We start from the raw sequence: 23830 nt of genomic DNA, 5'->3' as shown, positions 1-23830 counted from the left end.
GTCTGCTTCAACGAGATTACATGAATCAGTAAAAGTCATACACTTGTATGTCCTAAAATTAGGACATTTGTCTCTCAAATCAATGCTGTTCCAATTACAGTACGCAATTTTAATAGAAAAAGAACATATCAACCAATTAATCAAATTCATAAAGTAATAAATCATATGGTAATTAAATAACTTCTAATGGGGTATAGGAAAAGCTACCCCAAAACATGGCCTTTTGGTGTTCTGAGTATTTTAAGATGAAATTAATTGAGGACCTTCTTCCACCTCCCTCTCTCCTGAAACAGGCCATTGAAATGCTGTAGGAAACGCTAGCATTCCTTAGGAAATGGTACCCCAAAACATGGCCCTTTGGCGCTCTGAGTATTTTAAGTTGAAATTAATTGAGGACCATCTTCCACCTCCCTCTCTCCTGAAACAGGCCATAGAAACTGAAATTCCCCACTTCTTTTTCTTTCCTGAAGCAGGCCACAGCACCTAGGAAGATCCCTTTCTGACATTCTCCCTCCTTTCTCCCCTGAAGATCCTCATGTTACAGGTATCCTGATTTACATTTGGACAAAAGAAATATCACATAGAGAGGCCAAGAAGAATTAGCAAATTCAAGATTAGCAAATATATCTTGCTAATCCTCTCCTGCCTCCTCACACTCAGTTTATTATAATTAGATCAAATCCTTCTGTCCTTCAATCATACTTCTGCATGACTCTCCATAAAAATACAGTTTTCCCTGGTCTTTGGGTCTTTATTACTGAAAACTCAGATATCATGTAAAATTATATTGAATAAATGTATATACTTTTCTATTGCTATTCTATGTTTTGTTGTAGGGGATTCAGTCAGGAACCTAGCCATGGTTGAAGGAAAATAAATGCTACCTTTTCCTCCTTACATTTCCGTGAAAATGAGTGTGGAATAAAGTTTAGATCTAAAGGGTTGCATGTTTGGGATAAGCTATTGTAGGGGACACTGCATATCCAAGGATATGACAGCAGCATCAAAACTAGGAGGCAAGAGGGAAGTGAAGGCGCTGAAGGCAGATGTAGAAAGGTAGAAAATAAAAACAGAGGGCCAAGCACAGTGGCTCATGCCTGTAATCCCAGCACTTTGGGAAGCAGGAGGATCGCTTGTGTCCAGGAGTTTAAGGCTACAGTGAACTATGATCACATCTGTGCACTCCTGCCTTGGCTACAAAGTGAGAACCTGTCTTTAAAATATAATAAAATATAAAAAATAAAAACACAAACATAGGCCAAGTTTATAATTTTTCTAAAGACTGGAAACAAAATCTGTGGTTCTCTAGGGTTGTAGTGCACTATAAACAAAAGCCAGTGCCCCGTGCTGCTTGTGCTAGCACACATGCGCTGTCACATTTAGTAGGTGTGACCTTGGCTGTTGCTCTCAGTTATTTTATGTAATACTAGTGTCCCTGCCGCTGTGAGGGCATTTTGTTGATGTGATGAGAATCTACAATCAGTTGACTTTATTTAAAGGAGATTATTCTCAACAGTTTGTGTGAGCCTCCTTCAATAAGTTGAAGGCCTTAAGAGCAAAAATGAAAGTTTCTCATAGAAGAAGGAATTCTGCCTCGGAACTGCAACACTGACTCCTGTTTGAGTTGTCAGCCTGTTGGTCTGCCCCACAGAGTCTGCACTTGCAACTTCTCAGCACATACAATCATATAATCCAATATCTTAAAAATAAGTCTGGGAGGGCAGGGTTTCCCTCACTGAAAGTCAGCTGCACGTGCTTCTCTAGCACTTATGCATATTCTGGCCTTCCTATTAACTACAGGGAAGGGGAAATGTCACCTAAAACTAATGTTCAAAGAAACAAGGATCCTTTCTTACAATATCTATGTTTACAGCATACCCAGTGACTTAATTGTCATCTTTATTCCATTACCTTTAGACATGAAATAGTGTCAACAGTCTGAATCCTAAACCTTTGAACATAATGTCAAACTAAATATTAACAATAATCAAGTCAGTATATTTCATTATCACTAAATGGATTTCAGATACAGTATCTCACTGAGCCTCATGATAACTTATGAGGTATGTGTTATTATTGTTTCTATTTTATGGATGTTGACATTGTTAATTTGGTTTCTCAAGATTTGAACTTGAGCTTCCATTCATCAAAGTCCAAGCTCTTTGTAAATTTAAGGGATTTATTACCAACCACGATCTATTAGTAGTTTCTAGATTCTTGTATCTTACACATAAGTACTTCTTTATAGCATTGACGGAAAATTCCTAATTTGTATGTTTTGATTCATAATGGTATGAATAACATATTAATTTAATCTAATCTAATAATTATTTTCAAAAAAGAAGCATGCTACCTCAATGAAGTGCAAAAAAAATTAGAATAAATGTTTAAATTATTCTAATATTAGCTTTTTTCCCCTTGTATACCAGTGAAAAGTGTAAAACTGTTGTTGCATATAAATATTTGGCACTATTATTTGTAGATAAGCTTTTCACAATTTTATACTGTTTTCAAATAAGTCAGTTATTTTCCGATCAGAAATTGACTGTTACCTCTCTATCACCTCAGCACCATTCTAATTTTTATAAGATATGAAAAAGAATGTCCAAATGGAACGTCCTGGCTTTAAAGTTAATAATGAATTCTAACAACCAATGGTTAATGAACACTCACTTTTTGCCTGGCACTCTCCTAAGTGTTTTGCAACCATTATCTCCTTTAAACCTATAATATAAGTGTTTTTATTGCTATTCCAGGGAAGCTTGCAACAATAAAAAGACTTGCTCACTATTACATAAATAATAAGCAGCAGTGCAAGGACTCAGACCCTGGCAATCTGACCCCAAACCTTGAACTTGTAACCACTAAGCTGTATCAACACCCTGAAGAAAAATTAAAATAATTAGAGATGCATAAAGTAGCATGAGATGCAAAACTTTAAATATTCAAATGCCAATATTTAAATGAGGCCAAGGAAAAAGAGACATACTTAGACACAACTCATCCTTCACTGGAACGAAGACCACAAGAACAGGAGCATTTATCTGTCTTGTTTACTGTTATAGGCCTAACCCCTAAACAATAGCCTGACGTATAATAGACACTCAATAGCTATTTCTAAATGGGTTATTTTAGAATAATTAGAAAATCAACAGAGCAATAGACTGTGAATGTATAGAGAAGAGGAAGAGATCATTACTGGTGGTGGAAATTACTGGTGGTAGAACCAAACAAATTTTCTTTGGTTCTTCTATTCAACTAATAAATATTTATTGAGTTTCACTATGCTAGTGGCCCATGAGAATAATGAGAAAGTTAGTGTGGGCACTCAGCTGTGCTTGGGCTCACAGAAGGACTCGAGTTATCCAAGGTTTTGGAGGAAGTGATTGATACATACAAGTTTTTATATGGACATCTATAGACACAGCCTGATCTTGCTTATATCCTGAGCAGTACCATCACTTGTTAGGTTATAACTTTTAAGGATTTTATGTTTCACAATTTGATTTCATATTTGCTGAAATAAAATTCTAGCTAGAAATCATTTTAAAAATGGACCTATGATTGCCACAATTGATGAAAACTGAATATAGACTATGGATCAAATGCTCTTATTTTATCAATGTTAAATTTCTAATGTAGATAATACTAATATGTTTATGTAGGACAATATTTTTGTGTTTAGGAAATACAAATTTAAATGTTTAGTGGTAAAAGAGTACAATACCTTCAATTTATTTTCAAATTTTTCAGAAGCAATATGAATATAGAATAAATTCTAAAGTAAATAGGGCAAAATGTAAACAATTGATGAATCTGGGTAAACCATATACAGGATTTCCTTGTACTACTTATGAAGTTTGCTTTAAATTTAAAATTTTATAAAAACAAAAAGCTTAAAATGTAAAAAGACATGTAGATAATATTTTTCTACCCAATCATTCGCTTTGAAAACTTGTTTGATGGTTAAACAGTCTATGCATTAACAAATCATCATTCACGTTATCATTTTGAAACTGCTTGTAGCCTGCATGGCAATTTTTTTTTTTTTTTTTTTTTTTTTGGTCATAACTTCTGCTGTGACCATCAGGTTGATTAAGGGAAAGTAAGACATTGTGTCAGATATATCGCATATATTCTCTTTAAAACATTAGAACTATGTATTTAAGAATTAATATGTAGTAATCATTTAAGTAAGAACAATTACTCCTATTTTTAGCTGGGTAAAAAGCTGAAAGCTAAAAGTGGCTAGCTACACTGCATCCATTGGCAATTATCAGTAAGTCATAAATTAAAGCGTCTCAAGGTTGACGACACAGAAAATGCTAAAGATAAATTTGAAAAATTACCATTGCCCAGGTCCCAACCTGAAAATTCTGACTAGTTTTTCTAGTGTAGGTCTTGAGTACAGTTGTCTCTAAAGGTTTTGTAACCACCCAATAGATTCTTCCTGCCCACTGCACAAAGACTATGGCATTGCATGGTTTAGCTTAATTGGTTTGAGGCTATCCACACCATATCCAGGATGAAGATATTACTCGAATCAATCTCATCTAAACTCATATGTTAAGAGTTTTTCAAAGGCAGCTTAGGAGAAGGGGTGAGGATGACATAAAAATGGGTGCTTACTACTGATGGGATGGGGGAGAGATGAAATCACAGAGGGTCAAAGCTGTCCTCTTAAGCTGAGGTGCTTCCTAAGTGGAGCCACAGGAGGTATGGTCAGTGGGTCCAGGTGGAGTCATGGGTGTCAGATATGTGAAAAACCTGAAAAGATACCTCAAAAGGCCAATCTATAATAATGATGCAGGATATATCTCATGACAACTTTACAACTTTACAACTTTACACCTCAGCAGAATTCAGGTTCCTCTTCTCCCCCTAGCCTAGTAGCATTTCATTAGCCTTATAAAAGTAGTTAAGTTTTAGGGAAGGACAGTTATCATCTAAACTATAAACTAAATGTCACCAAATACAAAATCCCAAATAATAAGATCTTTCAACTACAATATGTGCAAGACACTAAATTAATAATTACAATTTACCTAGATAGAGTTTATAGTTCCACATTCTTAATAGTTTGGATGCTGACAAAAACATAGGAAGCAACACAAAAACAGCTAAAAATTGTCATAAGACCTATGCACAATAATTATTGCAAATATTCCTCTCAGGTTATTAGTTCTTTTTACTTTATTTTATTAGGCCTAAGTCCAGGAATAATTAAGGCAACTTGAAAGCTAAAGACAAGTATAGGGGTGGGCTACATCACATCTCCTTCACTGCCGCAATTTTCTCACTGATACAATTTTTGCACAGGCAGTTTCAGTTTCCAGGTAACTCTAATGTACACCTTGTATTGAGAAACCTGGGAATGCAGTCCAGTTGGTCTCAGCCTTATTTTACTCAGCCCCTATTTAAGTTGCTGTGGTTCAAATGCCTTTGACAATTCTATGCCTGAAATCCCTGCTTGTGTCAGGTTTTGAAATAAATCTAAGATCTTTATATGATCACTAATTGCCTATACTCTTGTTACATTGTAGTTCCGAATATGTCCTAAAATGCCCCACAACCATGGCCTTCACAGCTGCACACTCATTCGCATCTCCTAAAATTCACTATCCGCAAAATGGCTTCTTCACCATCCTCTTTTCTAAAATATCTCTGACCTTCTTGCTCTAACTGAAGTCTGGCTGTTCTATGACCTCTGCTTCACCATTCTCCTTTTTACCTGGTATCTGCTTCCTCCCTCACAAATCTTGAACTGCTGAGCTTATTATATGCAAAATCTAAATGTCAATGCCCTGTGATTATTAAGGATAAAAATTGTTCTGGTACTTGTTAAAATGGTAAGAAAGACTTTATGAAGAACATTTGCAAAAGGTGTCAAGACTGTTGCATTAGAAGTAAGAGACTGAGTTCAACTGTGAATAAACAAAGACAGCTGGAGAATTACATCCAACAGTGAGGCGGTCAGTGGATAAAAAGTTACTAAGAGGAGACTTCAAGAATAAGTGAGTTCTTGCTAAATGGACCTAACAGGATTCTTGCTGAAGGCAGGGCAGGGTGATGAGATATCAAGCGTGACAGATTCTTAATACTAAACTGACTTATCAAGTTTCTTGCTAAACTGAAACGTGTCAAGAATAGGGACCAGGCATATTGACTCATTTAATCACCATTAAAAAAAATTATATACAAGAAAAGTGAGGCACAGAGACGCTGAATAACTTGGCACAGCTAGGGAAAGGCAGTGCACAAATCCAACCCCAGGCCATCTAGCTTCAGGCTTTGAACTCTTGACCACTGGACTGTGCCGACTTTTTCTGGTAGTATGACTTCTTGAAAGGATAACTGACCACCGTGCTTGAGGAATACTTATGGGGAGTAATAAAGGTGATTTTATCAGTAGTTTTTAAGAGCTTATCTGTTTGTAGATTAATATGGGGATTATTGTTTAACAACCCCCCAGGGGATCAGAGTTTCCATTGGGTATACTGAAATTTGAAATTAAATAAAAACTCATGAATAATTTTGATGTAGTGCCATATTTGCAAATTACTTAAGGGTTTGTTCCTGTAAAGCAAAAAGAGGCTATTCATTAACTCCCATACCAATAATAGTACAGTAGAAAATACTTTAACACAATAAATATCGTCATTTTAGAGTGGAGTCTTAGTTCTTGCCAAAGAAACCTGTTTCAGTCATGTGATGAAGCTGAGACATCCCAAGGATATTGATTCTCCTTCTTGTTAGCTTATGAAAATATTAAGACTATACTTAAGGACATGTAAAACTCCAAGGAGAATTATCTATCATATTTATTACATTGTTATATTATTTTTTGAGATAAAATAAAAAATTATTATGTAAATATATATTTATCTTTACCAATAAATGTTCTTTATTCCAGCTAGCATATAAAATATTTCAAAAGAACCCTAATGTGTTATTAAGTGAATGAAGACTGAGCAGGTACTCTTAACAATGGGATAATTTAGTTCAATAGACTTAATTACTATCTACATTATTCACAAAGGCTTTGTGTTAACCTGCCCTCCAGGAGCCTTAGGTGTCACTTATATATGGTACTCAGTTTAGCATGGTCACATACTAATACAACAATACAGCATATTGTCAGTTCTAAATGGACATATTATAGAGAAGCTTACACAAAAATTGAATAATAACATAGGTGATATCAAAAGTCCCTTTTACAATTCAGTGCTAAAACACTTCATTAGCAAAACATGCAATTCTGAAAAAAGAGATAAAATATACACACCTGGTGCTGGCATTTCTACATATACATTTACAAAATGCTTCCAATTAGCATGAAGATGATAATATGACCAGTCTACAGGGCTGTATAATGAATGGTGTCGTTTCAGTTAGGAATAATTGATGTATTTATATGCATTCCAGGTGTAGTAGAGCCCCACTAAAGAGTCATTGACTCCATATGACATACTCTAATCATACCCCAATGAAAGCTAATGGCATTCATTAAAATAAAACAGCCCTCATAGAAAGACATTGAGAATTCAAATTCTCTACTGTAATAAAGGATGTGATTACTGGATCACTTTAGCTACAGAGTGACAGGACAGTAAATATGCATATTTGGAGGAAGGAAATGTAACACTTGCTTCTTTGTTTTATTTCTTATCCATCCACATCAAAATTGACCTTATTATAGGGTTTCCTCCATGTCCACATTCTCCAAAGCTCTAGAAAACCACCATCAACCTTGGGAATAGCTTCAAATTCATGCCATCTTCAGTATTCAGAAGCATGAACCCTATACTTCTCTATAACTCACCATCATTTTAGATTAATTTCTCCTTTCTTGCATCCAGACAGTCGTTGTGTCCTGTGTATTCAGGGTTACTGGAGTAGTTTCTGATCAGGTTCTCATCATCCCTCATCCTGGAAATTGCGGCAGTGGACTCCTGACTGCTCTGTTATCTGTTATCTCTCTTGTATAATCTTTCCTTCTCACTGTGGTCCAATTTATCTTGTTAAGTCTCAAGTCAGATAACGCCTGCCCCCTATAAAAGCACTTGGAGATTCCTTGTTTTCTACAGAATAAAGCCAAAAATACTATAGTACTCAATGGTCATGGGATTTCCTTTTTACTTTCAATTATATCCAAAACTTTTCACGTTCACTTCCTTGCACATCACTCTACCCACTTCCTACTCAAGAAAGAAAGAAAGAAAGAAAGAAAGAAAAGCAAATTTCAGGTATCTCTTTCTAGCCAACATTAGAGGCAACTTTAGTTATAACGACAAACACTGTAATCAATTTGTCAATCTATAGTTATACACTGACCATATACTACTCAATTATTTCTAATCACGATTTCATAAAAGAAATAATTAACTGCCATTACTAGGGGACACCTTTCGTAGTTCATTGGGAAAGGAAAAGTTAGGATATAGTTACACACACTAAATGGCAGGCAGTTTCTGTTGAACAGAACCTGAGCAAGTCATAAAGTGATTGTGATAGGGAATACACTTAGGACTGCAGGTAGCTGAGATGAGAAGCAAGAGATGGAGGGATATGAGGAAAAATAGTTCACGCATATGTTCTTCTACCCTTCATCCTTTGGTATCTGTGGAGAATCAAATGCCTGATATAAATATATGGTTGACCCATGAACAACAGGGGTTTGAACTGCTCGGGTCCACTTATAAGTGGGTATTTTTCACCCAGAAATACAGGATTCATAGGATATAAAACTTGTATATGCAGAAGACTGACTTTTCCTACATACCATTCCACGGGCCAACTTTGGGACTTAAATATGCATGGTATATGTGAAGATTCTGAAACCAATTTCCCTTGTAACGAGGGATGATTGTATTTACATAAAATTATATTTATGTTTTAGTGGCTAACAAGGTTCCATGGTGCAAAGAGGATGAGAATGTCCCTATGACAAGAGGAATGGATTATATAATGTTTCTGTGAAAACAACATGGAGCACATGGAACTATCTGGAGTTGAGTATTCCAGGGCGGCTTCCAGAATCAAAGGCAATGAGTGGAGGAAATACAGTCCCAAGACTATGAAGTAAAACTCAAATCTAGAGGCCACTGAATAAGGAGAGTATTGGGTATATTCATTACTTATTTTCATAGTCTAACACCATTAATTATCTAATACCAAATTCATAATACCAACCAGGTTACCTACAATTCAATTCTGCTCTAACGCTACCTGGAGTTAGTGTCAGACTCCACAAGACGAAGGGCTCGGTCTCACAATATTACCCTCAATTCAGATGCCAGCCACAATCCTCGGGGACCATCCAAACTTTTGACAAGACTGGCTATAAATGTGGGGGTTTCTATGACTCTCTCACGTTTGACAATTCTCTAGAATGACTCAAAGAACTCATTGAAAGTGCTATGCTTACTTTCTCAATGTTATTGTAAAGGCTACAAATAGGACATGATTTGGAAGGGTTTTGAACACACAGGTTCTATGCCCCTTCTCTGTAGAGTCAGGGCATATCACCCTCCCTGCACATAAGTGTATTTACCAACCAATTAGGAAGCTCCACCAAGCCTCAGAGGCTTTTTGTTTGTTTGTTTTATTGGAAGGACACGCCGGCATGATAGATTAGATTAAATCTTGGCCATGTGATTGAGTTCAATCTCCAGCACCCATCCCAACTTCTAATCACATAATTAGCTTTTCTGGGGACCAGCCCTCATCATGAAGCCATCCAGGGAACTCACTTGTCACTTCATTAGTATATCAAAGCCACTCACTCCTATCACTCAGGAAATTCCAAGAGCTATAGAAGTTCTGTGTCAGGAATCCAGTGGAGAGAAAGATAAGATGTATTTTTTATTATATCACACTATTGTTTCATCATAGAACTTATTTTGTTATGTACCAAATTTTGCACTACTTTAAAAACTTTAAAAAAAAGTGTTCAATGCACATAACGTGGCAGAAATAATAGTAGAAAAAACATCCATATACCCTTTATTCAGTTTCATCTATGGTTAACATTTAACCCCATTTTTTCACTGCATCATTCTCTCTCTTATTCCCTCTCACTTCTTCTACACACACGTGCATGCATGCACACACACAAACCAATGCACATATTTTTGTCTCTGAACTGTTTAAAGATTCATTACATCTGTCATCTGCACTATTCTTAAGGTTAATATAAAAGGCTTCTCTACTTTCCTTTCCTTTTTGTCCTTGCAACTGTGGTTATATTTATTAAAGAAAATATTTTTCTTCATTTTGTATTTTTGGTAGTTATTTTAATTTTCTTCTTACTCATGGTGGTGGGTAAAGATGTTAACATTTACACATAGATCTCCAAAACCCACTTCCTATTATTCTGCATTGGGGGTCCCTGGGAGCCAAGGTACCTCTGCTTTAAAAGAAATACCTCCACGTTGTCTTGACCCAGGTAATCTTTAAAAACATGCTTTGAGGAAGTTAATGCTTTTAAATCATCCCTACATCTTTTACCAAGCTTATAAAGTTTTCAATAAAAATTTTTCTAAAGGAAAATATTTTATAGAGCAAACTATTCACTATGCAGCCATTAAAAAGAACGAGATTATGTCTTTTGCAGGGACATGGATGCAGCTGGAAGCCATTATCCTCAGCAAGCTAACAGAGGAACAGAAAACCAAACACCACATGTTCTCACTACAGTGAGAATACATGGACACAAAGAGGGGGAAAATGCACAGAAGGAGGGGAACAATGCACACTGGGACCTGTTGAGGGATGGGAGAAAGGACAGAATTAGGATAAATAGCTAATGCATGGAGGGCTTACTACCTAGGTGATGGGTTGAGAAGTGCAGCAAACCACCATAATGATAGCAACGGGAGGCAGCCAAATGCCTAGGCAGATAGGAGAGGGTCCCCGGTGAAACACCACCTCCAAGCTGAAGACGGTTTAAAGCCTGAAAGCCAAGTACAAGTTAAATCCTCAGACTGGATTGAGAACTTGTCTTCCTGTTTGGCTTGCTTTCCTCTGATTGATCCCCACTCTTCACCTATTTTACATATACATACGCTTTCCTAACTATTTTTCTACACTGTTGTGCCCACCTATGAATGGTGTCTCTGCTTTAACCTTTTTGGCATACTCACAAACAAATCAATACACATTCCCCATTCTGAGGTCATAAAAGCCCGAGGATCCAGTCACACGGGGATTTTCCCACCTTTAGGTAGGGGAACCACCCACCAAGTCCCCTCTTTGCTGAGAGCCTTCCTTTCACTTAATAAATTCTTCTCCTCTCACTCTCTGGTGTTTGTGTACCTAATTTTTCCCGGTTGCGAGACAAGAACTTGGACCTAGCTGAGCTAAGGAGCAGAAAAATTGCAACAATGACACACATTTACCTATGTAACTAAACTGCACGTTCTTCACACGCATCCCAAAACATAAAATAAAAAAAATAAAATAAAATAAAATTTTAGAAAACAGCATGCAAATGAAACAAAAAGTAGGAGCAAACAATTTAATGAAGTTCTTTTGGCCCTTTATTGTGGAAATATCAATAAATTAGGTTATATCTACTGTATATTTCTCTCATTTGATGAAATATGGCAGTTTCAGATACTACAAAGTTTAATGGGTATTCTCTATAGTAAAAAATACTGTACACAAGTATTTTTAGTTTAATCCCTGGCTGAGGCTGGATTTTCTGGAAGAAAAACTCAAGACAAGGATTTGATTCCATGTGATATTTTTTTAAAGTAGTGCTCTCCGTAGGCAGAGCTTGATGGAATCAGGACAGGGAAAGAAACTAAACCTGTGAGTGTTTCAGCTGGAGTATAGCTTCAGCCTGATCCCCATGATAACTCCAGACAATAAATTGTACTGCACAGAGGGAAAATCCAAAGCAAAGAATCTGGGCTTTTGTAATCTCATGCCAGTTAGTCATTTGATACCACCAGTTACAAGAGTAAGGGACATAACTTCTCAAGCAAGGCAGCTCCCATTTGGCAGAGGGAAATTCCTCAGAGATGAGTGCAGCTGTGTGAGCATTAGCAAACAATAACCATAGCAGCTGGGGGCAGGTGCATCAACTCTATAAAGGGGATCTGGGAAAAGCACCACCTGTGTCCACCACAATCTCAGTATCCCAATGATTATTTGTCAGATATTTAGCAGAGAACCATCCTGTTCTGAACACTGTGTTATCACATCATGTGCCTAGATAAACGTTTAAATTAGGCATCATAATTTTGGGTAGCCCTTGAAATACACCTGTTTGCATGACTTTAGTAATTAAGCTTTAAAAATGAGCATATAGCTACTGTAAGAGCATTTTTAAGGTGATGCATGCTGTAACGCGACGTTCCAGAGTGGAAACAGAAGGCTGTTAATCTATATCCTCAATGTCACCAGACACTGCTCCTTCTCTTTCTACTCAATATCTTTCGTTGAAGGGATTTATTCATCTCTCCTCGACTTAATTACACTTGCTTGGTATTTTATTCAAATTTATATGTTCCTGTTGCTTTTCTATTCAGTAAATGCTCAATTCATGGTTAATGAGCAACTAAATATACATATGAATATACCCATGTATATTACAAATATGTATATTACAAATATAGATATATGTATATTACTATAACTGTGATACGGTACTTGTGTCCAACATTTCTTTTATGCGACAAAGAAAGAAGACAGACATATAGAACAGTGATTAGTTTAAATAAGATACAATTTACTGCTAGAATTTGTTAGATGGACTGTGACTAGGAAACTAATGAAATGAAAAGCAGTCAATCTTGGTGAAATATTTTTCTCACTAAATATCAACAAGTACTAGAAATCCTGTTGTTATCTAAATAAAGCAATACATTCCTACTTGGAAGAAAAAGACAGAAATGAAGGGAAATTGTTCATTCATAAATTCAGTGTAAATACATATTTTCAGGTGGTGGGCTAAATATGGAACTGGGAGAAGAATCTGTTTTGCTTCTAAGCTAACACGTTCGCACATCTTTTTTTTTTTCTCCAATTTTTCAGATTCTTAGTACAGATGGTATACCAGGTGGTTTAAAAATCTGCCTGACAACAACAACAAAACTCAAGTAATCACTCCTCTTCTGCAGATGTTGATTTTTGTTCTCATGGCAGCTACCAAAATCAGAAACTTCTTTTCCCCTTAACATAAAAACATGAATTTTATTTTTAGTTTATTTATGCTCAAACCTTAATCCAGAAATAATTTCAAGTGGCTTATAATGATATCTAAAAACGAACATTTTGTTCACTTAATTATGTTCTGAGTCTGCGTTAGTTTCTATTTTCTGAATATTTTAGCGGTTGTCTAAATATTCATTGTAGAAACTGGGTTTTGATTTTTTGTCTCTGAACATACAGGGATTCCCATTTTCTATCTTGTTTCGTCGGTGGCCAGAGCTTAATATTTATTGCTCATCATTTAGAAATAACATCTCTGATGCAAACAGATGACATTTATAGAAATGGTGTTGGGGATCTCTGCCAACACTGGGAACTTACGTAGCAAAGGAAGCATGTCAGGCACAAGCATGAAAGTTAGAGATGAGACAGCCCAGGTAAGCATTAAATTGGACATCTAGACATGTTGATGAGACAACTAGGTACTAGACATGATTGGAAGATTATGGAAACATGTTACCAATGACAGTCAATAAAGTACTGCATTCAGCCTAATTAATCTTTTTTCTTTAAATGCTATGACCTGTTTACATTTCTAGTACCAAACATTATCTTTTATAGAATCATAATTTGATAAATGCTTATTAGCAGTAAACATAGACTAAATATTTTAACCAGTCAAAATGATCTACTTTTATTAAGTTGGATGCTGCAAATGCTCATTTGAAATGTACTAGTACATAAACTTGGTGTTCCAAAGAGCTTGAAATTCGGAGGATATAGAGAAGAATAGTTAGTTTATTAAGCTCTTATTGCATGGATACTTATAAGGGATGGGTTTTGAGAATCCAGGAGGAATGCACTAATGGCAATGACCTCCATCAGTGTTTGCTAAATATAAAGGAAAATTAACTTGAACATGCTCTACTCAATTTAAAAAATATTTAATATCTAGTGGTATATAACATAAAAAATTGAGCTAACAGTAGGATAAATCCTGCTGTAATAAACAGAGAGCTCCTTCTGTATGGCTGATTCTACACTAGTGAAGTGGACTCAGTAATGAAAGAGTAAGACATGGTCTGTTGCCTGGCTTCATGGGGCTCATAGTCATGTGGGTCTCAGCCAAGGGTGATTAGCTTCCCTAGGTAGGATGTGGACAAGTGTCAAATAGTGTATGTGTGTATGGGCATGGGTTGGGGAAAAGGGGTGTGTGCTACTGATTGACATAAAGACTGAGCAGTACTGTAGGTCTTCAATAGGTAAGGTCCAGGCATGGTAAACATCTTGTGCTGCCTGGGAGAGACCCATGCAATGAAAATTGCGTCCCCAAAGTACTCATAGTGTCCCTTTTGAAAAATACTACAGGAAAAAAAGACAATGTGCACTTAAAATATGGTATACTCATATAAAAAATAAAATACAGAATTACAGCACAAATGAACATTACAGCATATATTAGAAATGTCTAATCCAACCTTAGAGCTTGAAAGGATCAAGGATGGTCTTTCTAAAGAAAATGCAACTGAAGAAAGAATAAAATTGAATCACATGAAATGTAGTTGGAGGGAGGTAGCTACAGTCTTGAGCAAAAGTCTGCAGGCAGGAGAGAAGATGTTCCATATAAGGAACAAAAGTGACATGTATAGCTGTGATTAGACTGCCAGGTAGGAAGTGACAAGAAACGAAACTGGAACAAGGACCAGGGCCAGGTTTTTCAAGGTCTTACAAGGTGTGCTACGGAATCTGCAAATTCACTGGAGGGAAACAGGAAGTTATTGAAGGAATTTCATTCAGGAAACAACATGATCCTAGCCGAAGTCTAAAATTGTTTCACTTTAATTTGGAGAAATAATGGGATGATCTCTCAATATCTTTTTATCTTTGCACTAAATTATTTCTGCTACTGCTGTCAATAAGCATTAAAAGTTAGGGATGCAAAAGAAAGTAGAGAAGAAGAGATAAACATTGTATCAGAACACCAATTGGAGGACTAATGTGGATGGAGCATTTGTACATCCAGGACTTACACTGTTTCATATGAATAAAATGCAAGCCACCTATGTAATCCTAGATTTACTAGTAGGCACGTTAAAAACTTACAAAGAAATAGGTAAAATTAATGTTAAAATATATTTTATTTAACTCAGATATTTAAATGTGATCTCAACATGAAACCAATATAAAAATTTGCTGAGATATTTTACTATTTTATTATTTTCATACAGAATCTTAGAAATGCAGCAAACATTTTACACTTGTAGCATGCCTCTGTTTGGACTACCCACTTTTACATAGTCAACTACCACATAGAGATAGTGACTCTCACACTGGACAGCACAGGCAGAATGTTTGTTCGTGACGACCGAAGAGAAGAAAAAATTTTGATTATTTGCCATATAACTGAATAAAACAGACTTTTCAAATGCGGAAGCAGGAACTGAGCAAAAGTAGAATCCCTATTTGTATCAATTGATTAGAAGAGAGCAAAAGGGAAAACATCATGACTCATTGTTTTCTCTCTGCCTATGGATAACTATCAGGTGACTTTATGTAAACACAGAAGATTGTTCTCTTCATAAATCAGGGCATTGTAATTTTTTTTTCTTTTAAACCAAACAGCTACTATAAAACTAAACAATAAGTGAAAATTTATATTTATTATAGTGCTTTGTTTGATGTGAATGCTCTCATGCTGAGATAAGCATAAATAGGTTTGGAAAAGTATTCATTCAGAACCTAATAGCCTGATAAAAATTCAAATATTACCATCATTTTAATTCAAAATATTACATACTATTTGAATTCTGGCTGTGAAAAACAGAAGAAAATTGCCTGTTCTATGCTCTGTCACAGTAACTGAGATATAAAACGGTGACTAGAATGTAATAAAAATATCTAAAGTTTCAAGAGATTATATAAGGCAATATAATCTCAATATAATAAACATTGAGATTAAATATGTTAATTCATTTAATCTTCATAACAATTCTATGAGATGGACATTGCCATTAAAGTCATTTTATGGATGAGTAAATAGCAGTTCCTAGAGACTAAACTATATATGAACATAGAGACAACTTAATAAAGATCATCAATCTTGTAGGTGGGAAATTCAGGGATTTGAACCCACAGAGTCTAGTTCTAAAGCCATTTTCTTCATTATTACTGAATATTGCCTTCAATAGCTATTTTTTGAATGCGTGAAGCACAATTTCCTCATGAAATGTGTTGTATTTGAGTATGACACACAATGATTTTAAGGTTAAGAGAAGGAAGTAATACAGTTTGGTCATGAATGACTTCAAGGGAAAAGTAGGACTTAAATGGAACATTGCGGGATAAGGAAGATTTAAACATGCGGAGTACCATATCCAGTGTATTTTGTGTATAAAGAAGCATAGAAGTAGAGCATGAAGCAGGTGATTAACTTGGATTTCAGGCAACAGTGCAGTCACAGTTCAGAATGGTTCACATGAAAGATTAGACTTAACAGTGGTTCAGATGTGGGCTTTGGAAAATGCAGTGGTTCCCTTCTGTCTTCTCTGTTTAGTTCAACCTAAAAGACTATTTCAAGGGGAGAGTGTCCTCAATCTATGGATCTCCTTGTTGTATAGAATATGTTAGCCTGGCAGTTGTCCCTTTTGGGTTCGTATGTTTTTGGTATGAATCTTTCCAATATGAAATGCACAGGCACATGATACACAAGGGAAGATTGAGTAAATATTAGGGCTCATAACTTGTAAAGTATCCAAGTGTTCCAGGAATTCTTCTTGCATGTTCCAATCTCTTTCCATTGTACCACCCCTAGATTCGATTTGATGTTCTGGCTTCTGTGTTCTGGTCCATATTTCACCATAAAATCTTATCTACCCAGACAGATATTTTGCTGCGATTGAAAACCCTGTCATAAGCATCCTTGTATCCCCAATGCCTAGCACTGAAGGTGGCACATTGGAATAATTAATAGTACCATAGTTATGAGCAAAGACTCCATGCTCACCCTATACAGCTTTGACTCTTGTCACTGCCACTTATCAGCTGTGTGACCTTGAACAAGTTACTTACACATAGAGTTATTATGAGAACTAGGTGAGTTAAATATATGCAGTGCCCTAGATCAGTACGTGGGTCATGTAAGTGTTGTATAAATTAACTATTATATTCGGTATTGGTTTTGAACTGAATTTTAAGTGGTAAAAGAACTCTCTTTTATACAGCGACCTGCCTGCCTTACCCTTCCCTTATGCAGAATTTTTTTTTAATTTTTATGCTAAATGTAGTAGACTTTTATTCTGTAGTCATTCGTTTCCCTTATTAGGACTATAATTAGAGGAGAAACACCAAAATGGTTGTCTAGAAGCAGTTAATACACATTGATACAGATTGCTCTCATGGAGAAGAGACAGAGTGGTGAGTAAACACTAGTTCTTCAAGTTGATCATCCAGGGGCCCACACTGGGATTCATCAAGGAAGCAGTGGTGACCCGTGGAGAGCAGAGACCAGTGAGACATGACGGCCACCTACCTGGGATTAGCATAGAGCCAGGAGAGGCTCCCTACTGGAAGGGAAAGTGTGAGTAAACAAGAGCCCTTGGGTACCCACACTTCTGCCATGAGCCTCTACAATCCTTGGCATGGGAGATCCCCCTGACCCTCTGGGACTCCAGAACAACACGGAAAGCTGCCTGGAGTCTGGGGAGAGCCACTGGTCAAGTCCACATGAAGCTCTGTGGGTCTTAGATCCCTGAGAATCCGGCACCAGCTGCCATAGCTCCACAAAAAAGGAAAGCCAGGCTCTCTCACACATCCCTAGGATAGGGACTGAATCCATGAAGCTGGGGAGCAGATAGACTGCAGGCCCCGCCCCCGCTACACCTCACCAGGAAAGGCCTACTGGCTGGAGCCCCAGTGCAACTACTCCATCCTTACCTGAGCACTCCAGCTGATTGCTGTCCTGCATTTCTCTGGACTTGAACCCCCAGAGTAAACACAGGCCTGCTGCAACTACTGCTGTCATTGACTTCCAGCACACTGCAGCTGCCATCCGTATGGCCAGACTGTTTTCCACCTAGGTGCCTGTCTCTGCTGCTCCTCACTGGGCAAGACCTCCTGGTCTGGACCGCCAGCACAGCTGCCCTATCCCTGTTGATGGCAGCTGTGCATTTCTCTGGGGCGGAGCTCCCAGAGACAAATGACAGTCTCTCCACCATTACCACTCTTGCTCACATCAGGCTAGGGAGAGAATAAACAGCCTGATTGCTTTTGCATGCCTAGAACATTCAGAGGCCATTCTATGGAGAAGAGGCCAGACTATCTTTTGCATGAACTCCTGATATTCTTCCGTTTCACCAGGAAGAGTCCCCCAGCTTGGAGCTTCAGCATGGTCACATTATGCCCAGCTGATCATCTCATTAGCAGAGAGTCTGCATTTCTCTCAAGTGGAGTTCCCTGAGGCAACTGACAGCCCCTCTGCCACTACCCCTACTGTGATACCTGCCCTTGCTGCTTCTAAGCATTGGGAGGGCACAAAAATCCTGATTGCTTTACTCACACCTTCAGCATGCCACCATCAACCTACAGAGAAAAGGACAGGCTGCCTTACCAGTAAGTCCCTGTCCACTACTCTCCACTAGGCAGGGACCCCCACTGATGATTCCTAGTATCGGAGGTAGGGCCTGAAGGAAGTGTTTGGGTCATGAGAGTGGATATTTCATGAATAGCTTGCTTCTGTCCTCATAATAATTAGTGAGTTCCTGCTCTGAGTTCACACAAGAGCTGTTTATTTAAAAGTGTGTGACACCTTCTCCCACTCTCTCTTGTCATGCTATGTACCTGCTCACCCTTTGCCTTCTGCCATGATTGTAAGCTTCCGGAGGTCTCTCAGAAGCAGATGCTAGCACCATATTAACTATAGAGTCTGCAGAATGCTGAGACAAAATAAACCACTTTTCTTTATAAATTATTCAGCCTCAGGTATTTTTTTAATAGCGATGCAAAAATAGTCCAACACAATACTTTCCTGACTCAATTTCCAAATTTTATGTAACACTTAAAGAGCATCATATAACTGAAAGATTTTCCTTGTTCACTAGTACATATCTGTATTAGTCTGTTCTCATGCTGCTATAAAGAAATACCCAAGACTGGGCAATTCATAAAGAAAAGAGTTTAATTAACTCACAGTCATGGCTGGAGAATCCTCAGGAAAGTTACAATCATGGTTGAAGGCACCTCTTCACAGGGCGGCAGGAGAGAGAATGAGTGCAAGCAGGGAAAATGCCAGGTGCTTATAAAACCATCAGATGTGAGACTTACTATCACAAGAACAACATTGGGAAAATCACTCTATATGACCTAATTACCCCCACTTGGTCCCATCCTTGACAAGTGGGGATAATGAGAATTATGGAGATTAAAATTCAAGATGACACTTTGGGTGGGGACACAGCCAAATCATATCACCATCTCATGGCATTTTTAATTTTGTGGGTCTTGACATAAATCAATCTTTAGGCTTACCTCTCTAACACAGTAACAAAAGGCACTGTATTTACACCAACAGGGCACATTAAAAATAAATATATCATTACTAAATTTTAGAATAGAGAAGGGGCTTAGTCTTTGTCAATTTATGTTGATCCAAGTATTAATTAAGATTGTTGTTTCCTTTTTCCGAGATTTTTCAGTTTCACAAATTATTTACTAAACTTTTTGTATGAGCAGAACTATGTTATTTTGTTTGTGAATCATAAGAGCAACTTGAACAGGTAGGAGGAAAAACTCACATATAGTAATTAGAGGTTAAAATATAATAGCACATAATAAAGCATCAACATGAATTCTAAACAGTAAAAACATATCTGTATCTGATGCAATTATGAAGAACCTTGGTCAGTTAGTGGGGAAAAGTAAATGAGGATTTCTTTAGCTCAAAGGCATGGGGAAGCAAAATTTTATTAGACCTTAAGCATTATAATGTCTAATGTATGTAATCTCATGTGTCATAAGAATTTAGATGACAAAATTAAGTCTGAGACATTAAGCAAGCCAATTCTACATAACACAATGTGTCCACAATCACTATTTGGGCTCTGCTCAAAAGGATAACTTATTTTAATTGAGTCTTTGGTTTACATAGATATGAGGACATTTAATAAAATTTTCATTAAATATTTCTCTTAAACAGAAAAGACAATTGAACTTATGAGATGATACAAGTGTTATCATAATAAAATTAAGTTTGGTAGTTGAGGTCACTGTTTTCCCACTGTGAAAGTAGAATTATTGAGGATGGCATAAACAGGAATCAATGTCCCACCTTCTCTAGGGCTTCTGATTATCTTTTCCCCTCATTGATCTCTTTTTCAACAGGATCGATGTGGGAGGTATGCATCATGGAGGAGAAGGGAAGGGTGATTGGAAAAGGGAAGGATGTATTGTTTCTTCTGATTTTTTAAGTTATCTATCTGTGTTTTCTTGTAGCTCTCTAAACTTCCTTAAAAGAGCAATTTAAAATTTCTTCTCCGGCAATTTGTAGATCACCAATTCTGAATGGTCAGTTACTAAATTATTACAGTTTCATTTGTGGTGTCATATTTTCTTGATTGTTCATGTTTCTTAAAGTCTTGTGTTCGTGTCTTTCCATTTGAAGAACCAGTTACCTCCTGTAGTGTTTACTGACTGGTTTTAGGAAATAAAATCTTCGACTGATCATCCCAGCTAGGAATTTTTTAAGGGTACCTTGAAACTTTTCTATGAATGTACCCATTCCATACTTCTTGTTTGCTCTTGGAAGGAATACTTAAATTACATGCCTTCTGTAGATTCCAAAAATCTAGGTTGGTATAACTTCTCTCAATTCTACAGAGTTGAGCTGGCTGCAAAAAAACACTGATATATACATATATATATATATATATATACACACACACACACACACACACATATATATGCCAGAATATATATATATTCATATTTAAGAAAATATTAATTAAATCATAGCATTCATGAATCCAAGTGAGTAGTTCTTGACACATAACATTTTCCTAACTTAAATTCAATTGATATGTTCTAAGAAGAGAGCTTAAATTAATCTTTGACATGAAGATGAAATTTTCCCATTTTCAGAGGAACTGGTGCTCTAGAGCCATGCTCCCTCCTGATACCTAATTATCTTCTCTCTCACCTGAATGAAATTAATTGTCTTGGTCACCTACATTCAAATGATGTGTGCACTGTGTAGAAGAAAAGAAGATAATAAATCTTTTTTCACCACTTTCTAATTTATGTTTCTTGTCATTGATCAATTCTGCTGGTATATGGGTGAGTATAAATTTCTTATTTGTATAGTACTTGAAATTTTTTTTGAGTAAAAAAGTAGCTGCTGGCACAGACTTTGGGAGCTCTTTGAATGTGAATTTACTTAAACCAAACTACTTGTGGACACTCTCCCCTCTGGATTATTGAGGCCAAGAGGGAGTCCTTGTATGAATTTGCTGAAAACATTTCTGAGAATGTTCTTTACAATGTTAATATTTAAAGACAACATGGAAAATCTCATATAGACCCTTGCTTTTCAGAACAAACACTTTGCTTAAAGTGTATAAGTGGGGTCCAGCAGAGGAAGCCCTCTGATGACCTCTTTTGGAATTCTGGTTCATTCTATAAAGTAAAGCATATTCTACAATTGGGTGAAAGATGAAAATTATAACCTAGAATTCAAAGTAAATCAGTTTGTGAAAGTGCACGATTATTTTGGAGATAGTGATTAGAAATAGTCAAGGACTATTATTTGTTTTATTTTCTTCACTTACCACTTCTTGCTATTTACCATTTTCATTTTTTGTAATTAAAAGTTTATTACAGAAATGTCCAAATGCTACGATAGCAAAGGTTCATATACATACTCCTCAGAACAATCAAATATCAATATTTCTAAAATATTTTATATTTTATATATTAATAGAATATATAACTTGAAATGATATCTGAAATTTGTTACAAATAGTGTAGGAGAGAAAACGGGTGGGAGTAGGGATGTAACAAATTGACTAAAGCTTGACAATTGTTTACTACCAATTATGGATGCGTGACTTTCCAGTGGAAGTTTTTGAATATTTGAATTTTTTATAATAAGAAGTTTTTAAAAATTAAGTAGCTTCATGTTTTTGCTCTTTTAATATATATATCCTACTTTGTTTTTAATAATGACCCCATTTAATTGAACTTTGTGTAATTTGCAGAAAAATAACATCATCAATATACCTAAAGATACCTGATTTTACTCATTAGTGCCATATTCTCTTTTCCCAGTGCACAAATATGATTTTGTTTTTATATCAGTCCATACATTTTTAGTTTTATTACATATTGTGGGGATCAGAAAATGATACCTCAAAATGAAGGCCTCATAAGCAGCCTCAGAAGCAAAGCGTCCCTCAGACCTTCTTCTGCCCTCCTGTCTCACATCCCTTCCTCCCCTAAAGCAAGCCATAGAAGCTAGAATTCCTCTTCCCCAAGGCTAGTATAAAGACAATAACCTGTCTTCCCCAGTGCCAGATATAAAATGTGAAATATTAATTTGACTTTTCCTGCCTTCTGCCTAAGAACTGGCCATTACAAAATTCTCTGACCTACCTTCTTTGATTGTAGGTCATAAGATCTTCATTCTAGAAAGGGTCCTGCCCCTTACCTGGGAGAAAGAAATGCCGCATGGAAAGACCATTTGGTAAGTTTCTCCGCCCAGTCTATTAGTATTAGATCGGACCTTTCTTGCTGAATCACAGTTCTACAAGGCTATCTGTACTCCACTGAACATGAAAATGGATGATTTTCCCAGTATCTTTGGGTCTTTATTCTGAACATTTCCATGTCATTTAAACTATGATCAAATATATTTATATATATTTTCTTCTATCAACCTGCTTTTCTTTGTCAGTTGATTTTTCAGCAAACCTTCAGAGGGCAAAGAGGAAGTTTTCCTTGTGCCCCTGAACATACTTGTATATCCGGAAATAGTATATTATTTTCTGTATTTTAAAATTTTACATAATGTTACATTCTGCCTTATGGAACTTATTTTTTCCAATTAATAGTTTACTTTTAGATTTATCTGTACTGGCACAAATAAATCTAATTCTTAAATTTTATATGATGTAGGATAGGCTATTACTAGACATAGCCTCAATTTATTTTTGTAATATTGCAAATACTGCTGCAACAAAAATTTCAGTATATAACTACCTGTGAATCTTTGCAAGAATTCCCCTTGAGTACACACCTAGGGGTAAAATGGTTGAGTCACAGGCCATTTCATATTCATCTACACTAGATATAGCCAAATTGCTCCCTGGAGTAATTGGGAGAGCTCGCAAAGTGGGAGAGCTCCTGCTTTTGGTACCTTTTGCTCAATATCTAGAATTGATTACTTCTAACTTTTTTTTTTTTGGCTCATCTCATGGTATGAAACATCACATCATCATTTTTGTTTAATTTCTCTGGTTATTAGTGAAGATATACATCTTTTCAGATGTATCTTAGCCATTCAGATTTTCTCTTTTGTGAATTGCCATTTAATATCTCTTTTTTTCTATTACACATTTGATTTTTCTTACTGATTTGTAAGAATTATTTATAGGTTCAGGATACTAAACTGGGATAATTATAATGT

This window comes from Macaca nemestrina, chromosome 19 (genome assembly GCF_043159975.1).
Source record: "Macaca nemestrina isolate mMacNem1 chromosome 19, mMacNem.hap1, whole genome shotgun sequence".
Taxonomy (NCBI): Eukaryota; Metazoa; Chordata; class Mammalia; order Primates; family Cercopithecidae; genus Macaca; species Macaca nemestrina.
Note: the sequence above shows the minus strand (reverse complement) of the source record.